Below are 12719 nucleotides of genomic sequence, written 5' to 3'. Positions count from 1 at the left end.
TTGGACGATCTCCTGATAAAGGCGAGGTCCAAGGAACAGTTGGTAGTGGGGGTAGCACTTTCTCGGGAAGTGCTACAACAGCACGGCTGGATTCTCAATATTCCAAGGTCACAGCTGGTCCCGACGACACGTCTTCTGTTCCTGGTAATGATTCTGGACAGACCAGAAAAAAGTGTTTCTTCCAGTGGAAAAAGCCGAGGAGTTGTCATCTCTAGTCAGAGACCTCCTAAAACTGGGACAGGTGTCGGTACATCAATGCACACGAGTCCTGGGAAAAATGGTAGCTTCGTACGAAGCACTTCCATTCGGAAGGTTCCACGCAAGGACTTTCCAGTGGGACCTGTTGGACAAATGGTACGGGTCCCATCTCCAGATGCAACAGCGGATAACCCTGTCGGCAAGGACCAGGGTGTCGCTGCTGTGGTGGCTGCAGAGGGCTCATCTACTAGAGGGCCGCAGATTCGGAATACAGGACTGGGTCCTGGTGATCACGGATGCCAGCCTTCGGGGCTGGGGCGCAGTCACACAGGGAAGAAATTTCCAAGGACTGTGGTCAGATCAGGAGATTTCGCTTCACATAAATATTCTAGAGCTAAGGGCCATTTACAATGCCCTAAGCCAGGCATGTCCAAACTGCGGCTTTCCAGCTGTTGAGAAACTACACATCCCAGCATGCCTTGACACAGCTTTAGCATTCTCTGACAGTAAAACTGTGTCAGGGCATGCTGGGTTATGTAGTTTCACAACAGCTGGAGGGCCGCAGTTTGGACATGCCTGCCCTAAGCCAAGCAAGGCCCCTGCTTCAGAACCAGCCGGTACTGATCCAATCAGACAACATCACGGCGGTCGCCCATGTAAACAGACAGGGCGGCACAAGAAGCAGGAGGGCAATGGCAGAAGCCACGGATATTGCGCCAGGTCAAGGGACCCTCAGGCGATCGCTGTGGACGCTCTGGTAGCACCGTGGGTGTACCAGTCGGTTTATGTGTTTCCTCCTCTGCCTCTCATTCCCAAGGTACTGAGAATAATACGAAGGCGAGGAGTGAAAACTATACTCGTGGTTCCGGATTGGCCAAGAAGAGCTTGGTACCCGGAACTTCAAGAGATGCTTTCAGAGGACCCTTGGCCTCTGCCGCTCAGACAGGACCTGCTGCAGCAGGGGCCCTGTCTGTTCCAAGACTTACCGCGGCTACGTTTGACGCATGGCGGTTGAACACCGGATCCTGAAGGAAAAGGGCATTCCGGAGGAAGTCATCCCTACCCTGATCAAAGCCAGGAAGGATGTCACCGCAAAACATTATCACCGCATTTGGCGAAAATATGTTGCTTGGTGTGAGGCCAGGAAGGCCCCAATGGAGGAATTTCAACTGGGTCGATTCCTGCATTTCCTGCAAGCAGGGGTGACGTTGGGCCTCAAATTGGGGTCCATTAAGGTCCAGATTTCGGCCCTGTCGTTTTTCTTCCAGAAAGAACTGGCTTCACTGCCTGAAGTTCAGACTTTTGTCAAAGGAGTTCTGCGTATTCAGCCTCCTTTTGTGCCCCCAGTGGCACCTTGGGATCTCAATGTGGTTTTGGAGTTCCTGAAATCACATTGGTTTGAACCACTTAAGACTGTGGATTTGAAATATCTCACATGGAAAGTGGTCATGCTGTTGGCCCTGGCTTCGGCCAGGCGTGTGTCAGAATTGGCGGCTTTGTCCTATAAAAGCCCTTATCTGATTTTCCATATGGATAGGGCAGAGTTGAGGACTCGTCCTCAGTTTCTCCCGAAGGTGGTATCAGCGTTTCACTTGAACCAGCCTATTGTGGTGCCTGCGGCTACTAGGGACTTGGAGGATTCCAAGTTACTGGACGTAGTCAGGGCCCTGAAAAATTATGTTTCCAGGACGGCTGGAGTCAGGAAAACTGACTCGCTGTTTATCCTGTATGCACCCAACAAACTGGGTGCTCCTGCTTCTAAGCAGACTATCGCGCGCTGGATTTGTAGCACTATTCGGCTGGCGCATTCTGCGGTGGGACTACCGCAGCCTAAATCTGTAAAAGCCCATTCCACAAGGAAGGTGGGCTCATCTTGGGCGGCTGCCCGAGGGGTCTCGGCTTTACAACTTTGCCGAGCTGCTACTTGGTCAGGGGCAAACACGTTTGCAAAATTCTACAAATTTGATACCCTGGCTGAGGAGGACCTGGAGTTCTCTCATTCGGTGTTGCAGAGTCATCCGCACTCTCCCGCCCGTTTGGGAGCTTTGGTATAATCCCCATGGTCCTTACGGAGTCCCCAGCATCCACTAGGACGTCAGAGAAAATAAGAATTTACTCACCGGTAATTCTATTTCTCGTAGTCCGTAGTGGATGCTGGGCGCCCATCCCAAGTGCGGATTGTCTGCAATACTTGTAAATAGTTATTGTTACACAAATCGGGTTGTTATTGCGAGCCATCTGTTCAGAGGCTCCGTTGTTATCATACTGTTAACCGGGGTTCCTATCACGAGTTATACGGTGTGATTGGTGTGGCTGGTATGAGTCTTACCTGGGATTCAAAATCCTTCCTTATTGTGTCAGCTCTTCTGGGCACAGTGTCCTAACTGAGGCTTGGAGGAGGGTCATAGGGGGAGGAGCCAGTGCACACCAGATAGACCTAAATCTTTCTTTAGATGTGCCCAGTCTCCTGCGGAGCCGTCTATTCCCCATGGTCCTACGGAGTCCCCAGCATCCACTACGGACTACGAGAAATAGAATTACCGGTGAGTAAATTCTTATTTTATTTAACTATATATATTTTTCACATATGTATGTAACCCACACACTGTCGATGCAGCTTCTGTGGGGACGTTGTTTGGTAGTTGCTAGGCAACACCCTGACACTGACATACATGCTCCGCTGATGGCTTACTCAGGAACCTGACTGTGGACTCGCTTCCTGGTTTGACCGGGTTGCTGGGCAACGCATGTGTGTGCGTCATCTGACGGACACTAGTCGCGATGACGCGTGACGCATTCGTGTTGCTAGGCAACACATGCGCGCCCGACGTGTCGCGGATGTGTTACGCGATGAGGCGTCACGCAGCGGTGCAGGTGGCGCCTAGTCTAAGGAACCAGTAAGTGATGAATCAGGGAGGTGGAGGAGAACACCGGGGTGTGCTGTGGGTGGTGGCAGGTTTCCATGACAACAGAATCACGGTGGTGAGCACTGATTGTGGATTAGCATAGCACATGTACACAATTGAGCCTGATTATTAGCATATAAAAGAAGCATCGGTAGGCTGCATATGGTTGATACTCCACTGATGACGGCATGGTCCGAAACAGCTGTTGGGACCTGGAGCTGGTTTGGTCTGAGGACCCCAGAGGAATCGTGAGATACTTACTAATTTATTGCTGGATTGCCCATTATGCTTGAACTATGCTCGTATTGCACATTGTTTCTCTATCGTCCTAAGTGGATGCTGGGGTTCCTGAAAGGACCATGGGGAATAGCGGCTCCGCAGGAGACAGGGCACAAAAGTAAAGCTTTTACAGGTCAGGTGGTGTGTACTGGCTCCTCCCCCTATGACCCTCCTCCAGACTCCAGTTAGATTTTTGTGCCCGGCCGAGAAGGGTGCAATTCTAGGTGGCTCTCATAAAGAGCTGCTTAGAGAGTTTAGCTTAGGTTTTTTTATTTTACAGTGATTCCTGCTGGCAACAGGATCACTGCAACGAGGGACAGAGGGGAGAAGAAGTGAACTCACCTGCGTGCAGGATGGATTGGCTTCTTGGCTACTGGACATGAAGCTCCAGAGGGACGATCACAGGTACAGCCTGGATGGTCACCGGAGCCACGCCGCCGGCCCCCTCACAGATGCTGAAGCAAGAAGAGGTCCAGAATCGGCGGCTGAAGACTCCTGCAGTCTTCTTAAGGTAGCGCACAGCACTGCAGCTGTGCGCCATTTTCCTCTCAGCACACTTCACACGGCAGTCACTGAGGGTGCAGGGCGCTGGGGGGGGGGCGCCCTGGGAGGCAAATGAAAACCTTTAAAAAGGCTAAAAATACCTCACATATAGCCCCAGAGGCTATATGGAGATATTTACCCCTGCCTAAATGTACTAAATAGCGGGAGACGAGCCCGCCGAAAAAGGGGCGGGGCCTATCTCCTCAGCACACGGCGCCATTTTCTGTCACAGCTCCGCTGGTCAGGAAGGCTCCCAGGTCTCTCCCCTGCACTGCACTACAGAAACAGGGTATAACAGAGAGGGGGGGCAAAATAAATGGCAATATATTAATATAAAAGCAGCTATAAGGGAGCACTTAATCATAAGGCTATCCCTGTCATATATAGCGCTTTTTGGTGTGTGCTGGCAGACTCTCCCTCTGTCTCCCCAAAGGGCTAGTGGGTCCTGTCTTCGTATAGAGCATTCCCTGTGTGTCTGCTGTGTGTCGGTACGTGTGTGTCGACATGTATGAGGACGTTATTGGTGTGGAGGCGGAGCAATTGCCAAATATGAGGATGTCACCTCCTAGGGGGTCGACACCAGAATGGATGCCTTTATTTGTGGAATTACGGGATAGCGTCAACTCGCTTAAGCAGTCGTTTGCCGACATGAGGCGGCCGGACACTCAATTAGTGCCTGTCCAGGCGCCTCCAACACCGGCAGGGGCTGTAAAACGCCCTTGCCTCAGTCGGTCGACACAGACCCAGACACAGGCACTGATTCCGGTGGTGAAGGTGACGAATCAACCGTATTTTCCAGTAGGGCCACACGTTATATGATTTTGGCAATAAAGGAGATGTTACATTTAGCTGATACTACAGGTACCACTAAACAGGGTATTATGTGGGGTGTGAAAAAACTACCAGTAGTTTTTACCGAATCAGAAGAATTAAATGACGTGTGTGATGAAGCGTGGGGTGCCCCGATAAAAAACTGCTCATTTCAAAGAAGTTATTGGCTTTATACCCTTTCCCGCCAGAGGTTAGGGAGCGCTGGGAAACACCTCCTAGGGTGGACAAAGCGCTAACACGCTTATCAAAACAAGTGGCGTTACCCTCTCCTGAGACGGCCGCACTTAAAGATCCATCAGATAGGAGGATGGAAAATATCCAAAAAGGTATATACACACATGCAGGTGTTATACTACGACCAGCTATTGCGACTGCCTGGATGTGCAGTGCTGGGGTAGTTTGGTCAGAGTCCCTGATCGAAAATATTGATACCCTGGACAGGGACAATATTTTACTGTCGTTAGAACAAATAAAGGATGCATTTCTTTATATGCGTGATGCACAGAGAGATATCTGCACACTGGCATCACGGGTAAGTGCTATGTCCATTTCGGCCAGAAGAGCTTTATGGACACGACAGTGGACAGGCGATGCGTAGAGGAGTTATTTGGGGTCGGTCTATCGGATTTGGTGGCCACGGCTACGGCCGGGAAATCCACCTTTCTACCTCAAGTCACTCCCCAACAGAAAAAGGCACCGACCTTTCAACCGCAGCCCTTTCGTTCCTTTAAAAATAAGAGAGCAAAGGGCTATTCATATCTGCCACGAGGCAGAGGACGAGGGAAGAGACAGCAACAGGCAGCTCCTTCCCAGGAACAGAAGCCCTCCCCGGCTTCTACAAAAGCCTCAGCATGACGCTGGGGCTTCGCAAGCGGACTCGGGGGCGGTAGGCGGTCGTCTCAAGAATTACAGCGCGCAGTGGGCTCACTCGCAGGTAAATCCCTGGATCCTGCAGATAATATCTCAGGGGTACAGGTTGAAATTAGAGACAGAGCCACCTCGCCGTTTCCTGAAGTCTGCTTTACCAACGTCCCCCTCAGAAAGGGAGACGGTTTTGGAAGCCATTCACAAGCTGTATTCTCAGCAGGTGATAGTCAAGGTACCTCTTCTACAACAAGGGAAGGGGTATTATTCCACTCTTTTTGTGGTACCGAAGCCGGATGGCTCGGTAAGGCCTATTCTAAATCTGAAGTCCTTGAACCTGTACATAAAGAAGTTCAAGTTCAAGATGGAGTCACTCAGAGCAGTGATAGCGAACCTGGAAGAAGGGGACTTTATGGTATCCTTGGACATCAAGGATGCGTATCTCCACGTTCCAATTACCCCTCACACCAGGGGTACCTCAGGTTCGTTGTACAAAACTGTCACTATCAGTTTCAGACGCTGCCGTTTGGTTTGTCCACGGCACCTCGGGTCTTTACAAAGGTAATGGCCGAGATAATATTTCTTCTTCGAAGAAAAGGCGTATTAATTATCCCATACTTGGACGATCTCCTAATAAGGGCAAGGTCCAGAGAACAGCTAGAGATGGGTTTAGCACTATCTCAAGAGGTGCTAAAGCAGCACGGATGGATTCTGAATATTCCAAAATCCCAATTAATGCCGACAACTCGTCTGCTGTTCCTGGGGATGATTCTGGACACAGTTCAGAAAAAGGTTTTTCTTCCCGAAGAAAAAGCCAAGGAGTTATCTGACCTGGTCAGGAACCTCCTAAAACCAGGAAAGGTGTCTGTACATCAATGCACAAGAGTCCTGGGAAAAAATGGTAGCTTCTTACGAAGCAATCCCTTTCGGCAGATTCCATGCAAAGGGATCTGTTGGACAAATGGTCAGGGTCGCATCTTCAGATGCACCTGCGGATAACCCTGTCGCCGAGGACAAGGGTATCCCTTCTGTGGTGGTTGCAGGAGGCTCATCTATTGGAGGGCCGCAGATTCGGCATGCAGGATTGGATCCTGGTGACCACGGATGCCAGCCTGAGAGGCTGGGGAGCAGTCACACAGGGAAGAAATTTCCAGGGAGTGTGGTCGAGCCTGAAAAAGTCTCTTCACATAAGCATTCTGGAACTAAGAGCAATCTACAATGCTCTAAGCCAGGCGGAACCTCTGCTTCAAGGAAGACCGGTGTTGATCCAGTCGGACAACATCACGGCAGTCGCCCATGTAAATAGACAGGGCGGCACAAGAAGCAGGAGGGCAATGGCAGAAGCTGCCAGGATCCTTCGCTGGGCGGAGAATCACGTGATAGCACTGTCAGCAGTATTCATCCCGGGCGTGGACAACTGGGAAGCAGACTTCCTCAGCAGACACGACCTTCACCCGGGAGAGTGGGGACTTCATCCAGAAGTTTTCCACATGCTATTAAACCGTTGGGTAAAACCAATGGTGGACAGGATGGCGTCTCGCCTCAACAATACACTGGACAGGTATTGCGCCAGGTCAAGAGATCCGCAGGCAATAGCTGTGGACGCGCTGGTAACACCTTGGGTGTACCAGTCGGTATATGTGTTTCCTCCTCTGCCTCTCATACCAAAGGTATTGAGGATTATACGGCAAAGAGGAGTAAGACTAGTGGCTCCGGATTGGCCAAGAAGGACTTGGTACCCGGAACTTCAAGAGATGGTCACGGACGATCCGTGGCCTCTACTTCTGAGAAGGGACCTGCTTCAGCAGGGTCCTTGTCTTTTTCAAGACTTACCGCGGCTGCGTTTGACGGCATGGCGTTTGAATGCCAGATCCTAAAAGGAAAAGGCATTCCAGAAGAAGTCATTCCTACCTTGATAAAGGCAAGGAAGGAAGTCACCGCGAAGCATTATCGCCGTATTTGGCGAAAATATGTTGCGTGGTGCGAGCAGCGGAGTGCTCCGATGGAGGAATTTCAACTGGGTCGTTTTCCTACATTTCCTGCAATCAGGATTGTCTAGGGGTCTCAAATTGGGATCTATTAAGGTTCAAATTTCGGCCCTATCAATATTCTTCCAAAAAGAATTGGCCTCGGTCCCTGAGGTCCAGATTTTTATCAAAGGAGTACTGCATATACAGCCTCCTGTGGTGCCTAAGGTGGCACCGTGGGATCTAAATGTAGTTTTAGATTTCCTCAAATCCAATTGGTTTGAACCACTAAAGAATGTGGATTTGAAATATCTCACATGGAAAGTGACTATGTTACTGGCCCTGGCTTCGGCCGGGAGAGTATCTGAACTGGCGGCTTTGTTTTATAAAAGCCCTTATTTAATTTTCCATTCGACATAGGGCAGAGCTGCGGACGCGTCCGCATTTTCTCCCTAAGGTGGTATCAGCGTTTCACCTGAACCAGCCTATTGTAGTGCCTGCGGCTACAGACGACTTGAAGGACTCCAAGTTGTTGGACGTTGTCAGAGCCTTAAAAATATACATTTAAAGGACGGCTGGAGTCAGAAAATCTGACTCGCTGTTTATACTGTATGCACCCAACAAGTTGGGTGCACCTGCTTCTAAGCAGTCGATTGCTCGTTGGATTTGTAACAAAATTCAACTTGTACATTCTGTGGCAGGCCTGCCACAGCCTAAATCTGTTAAGGCCCATTCCGCAAGGAAGGTGGGCTCATCTTGGGCGGCTGCCCGAGGGGTCTCGGCATTACAACTCTGCCGAGCAGCTACGTGGTCAGGGGAGAACACGTTTGTAAATTTTTACAAATTTGATACCCTGGCAAAGGAGGACCTGGAGTTCTCTCATTCGGTGCTGCAGAGTCATCCGCACTCTCCCGCCCGTTTGGGAGCTTTGGTATAATCCCCATGGTCCTTTCAGGAACCCCAGCATCCACTTAGGACGATAGAGAAAATAAGAATTTACTTACCGATAATTCTATTTCTCGGAGTCCGTAGTGGATGCTGGGCGCCCATCCCAAGTGCGGATTATCTGCAATACTTGTACATAGTTATTGTTAACTAATTCGGGTTATTGTTTAGGAAGCCATCTTTCAGAGGCTCCTCTGTTATCATACTGTTAACTGGGTTTAGATCACAAGTTGTACGGTGTGATTGGTGTGGCTGGTATGAGTCTTACCCGGGATTCAAAATCCTCCCTTATTGTGTACGCTCGTCCGGGCACAGTACCTAACTGGAGTCTGGAGGAGGGTCATAGGGGGAGGAGCCAGTACACACCACCTGACCTGTAAAAGCTTTACTTTTGTGCCCTGTCTCCTGCGGAGCCGCTATTCCCCATGGTCCTTTCAGGAACCCCAGCATCCACTACGGACTCCGAGAAATAGAATTATCGGTAAGTAAATTCTTATTTTTTTAAGCATTAAAGCAAATCAAAAGTTAAAGGAGTGCTGGTCTGGTCTGCTTCATAAGCCCCTGCTGGAGCCTCATGGTGTGGACAATTGGGGATAGATATATATATATATATATATATATATATATATATATATATATATATATATATATATATATATATATATATATATATATATAATCTCAAAAAAATAAAGGGAACACTTAAACAACACAATGTAACTCCAAGTCAATCACACGTCTGTGAAATCAAACTGTCCACTTAGGAAGCAACACTGATTGCAGTGTTCGCAAATACGCGCTATAGCGCGTATTTTACCCGTTAATTGACAGCGGTGACTCAAAAAACCAAAAACGCAGGGTCCCACAGGACGCGCTCTGACCAATCAGCAGCGCTGTCCTGTGCTGTCCGTCACTTTAACTTTCCAATGGCAGAGAAAGGGGAGGAGACCATGGAGAGCGTGATCTCCCGCCTTCCCCTCTCTGCTCTGTACGGGACCCGGCCGGAACATCCAGCCCGCTGTGTGGCTGGGGGCCGTCATCTCCGGCCGGGCATGAAGCTCTGCCACATCGGTCAGCGGAGGAAGCCGTTTGAGGGATTAAGACCGGGGAAGATGCAGCGGCAGGTGGCTGGGGGCACTGGTGCACGTAGGGGAAATGTTGTTGTTGTGCTCTGAGTACCTACCCCCCGCAAGTCCGATCCATGCTGCTGCTGCACCGATAGTTTATTTCTTCAGATGCAGCCGCAGTGAGGCACTCGAGGCTTTAGAATCAGGGTTCGCGGCAGGGGGGTAGCCATGGAGTTTTAGGAAAGCTGCTGCAGAGCAAACTGTAGCTTTTTACAGCGCAGCAGCTGACTGACTGCACTCCTCTCCTCAGCTCCGGACACAGGGTGAGAGTGCGGGGCCAGTGAGTGAAGTGGGTGGTGGTTGGTCTTGCTGTAGGGGTGACTGGGGGTCTGTGGTGGTGGCTGCAACTTGTAAGTGTTCTACCTGGCGCAGTGAGTATAACGTGCTGTACCCGGCGCAGTGTGTATAACGTGCTGTACCCGGCGCAGTGAGTATAACGTGCTGTACCCGGCGCAGTGTGTATAACGTGCTGTACCCGGCGCAGTGTGTATAACGTGCTGTACCCGGCGCAGTGTGTATAACGTGCTGTACCCGGCGCAGTGTGTATAACGTGCTGTACCCGGCGCAGTGTGTATAACGTGCTGTACCCGGCGCAGTGTGTATAACGTGCTGTACCCGGCGCAGTGTGTATAACGTGCTGTACCCGGCGCAGTGTGTATAACGTGCTGTACCCGGCGCAGTGTGTATAACGTGCTGTACCCGGCGCAGTGTGTATAACGTGCTGTACCCGGCGCAGTGTGTATAACGTGCTGTACCCGGCGCAGTGTGTATAACGTGCTGTACCCGGCGCAGTGTGTATAACGTGCTGTACCCGGCGCAGTGTGTATAACGTGCTGTACCCGGCGCAGTGTGTATAACGTGCTGTACCCGGCGCAGTGTGTATAACGTGCTGTACCCGGCGCAGTGTGTATAACGTGCTGTACCCGGCGCAGTGTGTATAACGTGCTGTACCTGGCGCAGTGTGTATAACGTGCTGTACCCGGCGCAGTGTGTATAACGTGCTGTACCTGGTGCAATGTGTATAACGTGCTGTACCCGGCGCAATGTGTATAACGTGTTCTACCTGGTGCAATGTGTATGACGTGCTCTGCCTGGTGCAAAGTGTATGACGTGCTGTACCTGGAGCAAAGTGTATGACGTGCTCTACCTGGCGCAGTGTGTATAGGAGGTTCTACCTGGTGCAATGTGTATAAGCGGCACTACTGTGTGGTGTAATGTGAATTGACACTATTATGTGGTCACGCTCCTTCCCTATGAAGCCACGCCCTAAAATTTTGCAGCGCGCCTACGGCGCGCACTACCTATGCTTTAAGGTCTGAGTGGTGGAGCACCAATTCACTTTCTGCCTAAGGGCACCAAAATGTCTAGTTACAGCTCTGGTGCAGGGTGTCCTGCATGCTACACAGCCCAGCAGCACTGTCACCCCCATCCCCCCATCTTGCAACACTTTTGTAGTGTCCAAACAAGATTAAAATTAATAAGAACCTTCATTCCGATGGGACCCAGAAAAAGACCGGTAGGACCCCAATTTTTAAAAGTGAAGGGTCCCTGGGACCCACTTTTTTTTTGGCTCAGCGCGATCACTGGATTGACAATCAATTTCACATGCTGTTGTGCAAATGGAGTAGACAACAGGTGGAAATTATAGGCAATTAGCAAGACACCCCCAATAAAGGAGTTGTTCAGCAAGTGGTGACCACAGACCACTTCTCAGCTCCTATGCTTTCTGGCTGTTTTAGTCACTTTTGAAAGCTGGCGGTGCTTTAACTCCAGTGGTAGCATGAGACGGAGTCTACAACCCACACAAGTGGCTCAGGTAGTGCAGCTCATCCAGGATGGCACATCAATGCGAGCTGTGGCAAGAAGGTTTGCTGTGTCTGTCAGCGTAGTGTCCAGAGCATGGAGGCGCTACCAGGAGACAGGCCAGTACATCAGGAGACGTGGAGGAGGCCGTAGGAGGGCAACAACCCAGCAGCAGGACCGCTACCTCCACCTTTGTGCAAGGAGGAACAGGAGGAGCACTGCCAGAGCCCTGCAAAATGACCTCCAGCAAGCCAGAAATGTGCATGTGTCTACTCAAACGATCAGAAACAGACTCCATGAGGGTGGTATGAGGGCCCAACATTCACAGGTGGGGGTTGTGCTTACAGCCCAACACCGTGCAGGACGTTTGGCATTTGCCAGAGAACACCAAGATTGGCAAATTCGCCACTGGCGCCCTGTGCTCTTCAAAGATGAAAGCAGGTTCTCACTGAGCACATGTGACAGACGTGACAGAGTCTGGAGATGCCAAGGAGAATGTTCTGCTGCCTGCAACATCCTCCAAAATGACCGGTTTGGCAGTGGGTCAGTAATGGTGTGGGGTGGCATTTCTTTGGGGGGCCGCACAGCCCTCCATGTGCTTGCCAGAGGTAGCCTGATTGCCATTAGGTACCAAGATGAGATCCTCAGACCCCTTGTGAGACCATATGCTGGTGCGGTTGGCCCTGGGTTCCTCCTAATGCAAGACAATGCTAGACCTCATGTGGCTGGAGTGTGTCAGCAGTTCCTGCAAGACGAAGGCATTGATGCTATGGACTGGCCCGCCCGTTCCCCAGACCTGAATCCAATTGAGCACATCTGGGACATCATGTCTCGCTCCATCCACCAACACCACGTTGTAACACAGACTGTCCAGGAGTTGGCAGATGCTTTAGTCCAGGTCTGGGAGGAGATCCCTCAGGAAACCATCTGCCACCTCATCAGGAGCATGCCCAGGCATTGTAGGGAGGTCATACAGGTATGTGGAGGCCACACACACTACTGAACCTCATTTTGACTTCTTTTAAGGACATTACATCAAAGTTGGATCAGCCTGTAGTGTGTTTTTCCACTTTAATTTTGAGGGTGACTCCAAATCCAGACCTCCATGGGTTAATAAATTTGATTTCCATTGATCATTTTTGTGTGATTTTGTTGTCAGCACATTCAACTATGTAAAGAACAAAGTATTTAATAAGAATATTTAATTCATTCAGATCTAGGATGTGTTATTTTAGGGTTTCCTTTTTCTCTGACGT

General features: G+C 50.3%; 2 protein-coding genes across 2 annotated transcripts in view; one reads left to right on the top strand and one right to left on the bottom strand.

Moving 5' to 3' along the window:
• The window catches only part of IMPA2 (inositol monophosphatase 2), a 112867-nt gene that overhangs the window by 5978 nt on the left and 94170 nt on the right, over positions 1 to 12719 (top strand). The gene's annotated exons all lie outside the window — the stretch shown is intronic.
• Positions 1 to 12719, bottom strand: part of MPPE1 (metallophosphoesterase 1) — a 296325-nt gene that overhangs the window by 276307 nt on the left and 7299 nt on the right. The gene's annotated exons all lie outside the window — the stretch shown is intronic.

The sequence above is a fragment of the Pseudophryne corroboree genome, chromosome 5, assembly GCF_028390025.1.
Source record: "Pseudophryne corroboree isolate aPseCor3 chromosome 5, aPseCor3.hap2, whole genome shotgun sequence".
NCBI classification, from domain to species: Eukaryota; Metazoa; Chordata; class Amphibia; order Anura; family Myobatrachidae; genus Pseudophryne; species Pseudophryne corroboree.
The sequence above is the reverse complement of the archived record's forward strand: the minus strand, read 5'-3'. Positions and strand labels throughout refer to the sequence as shown.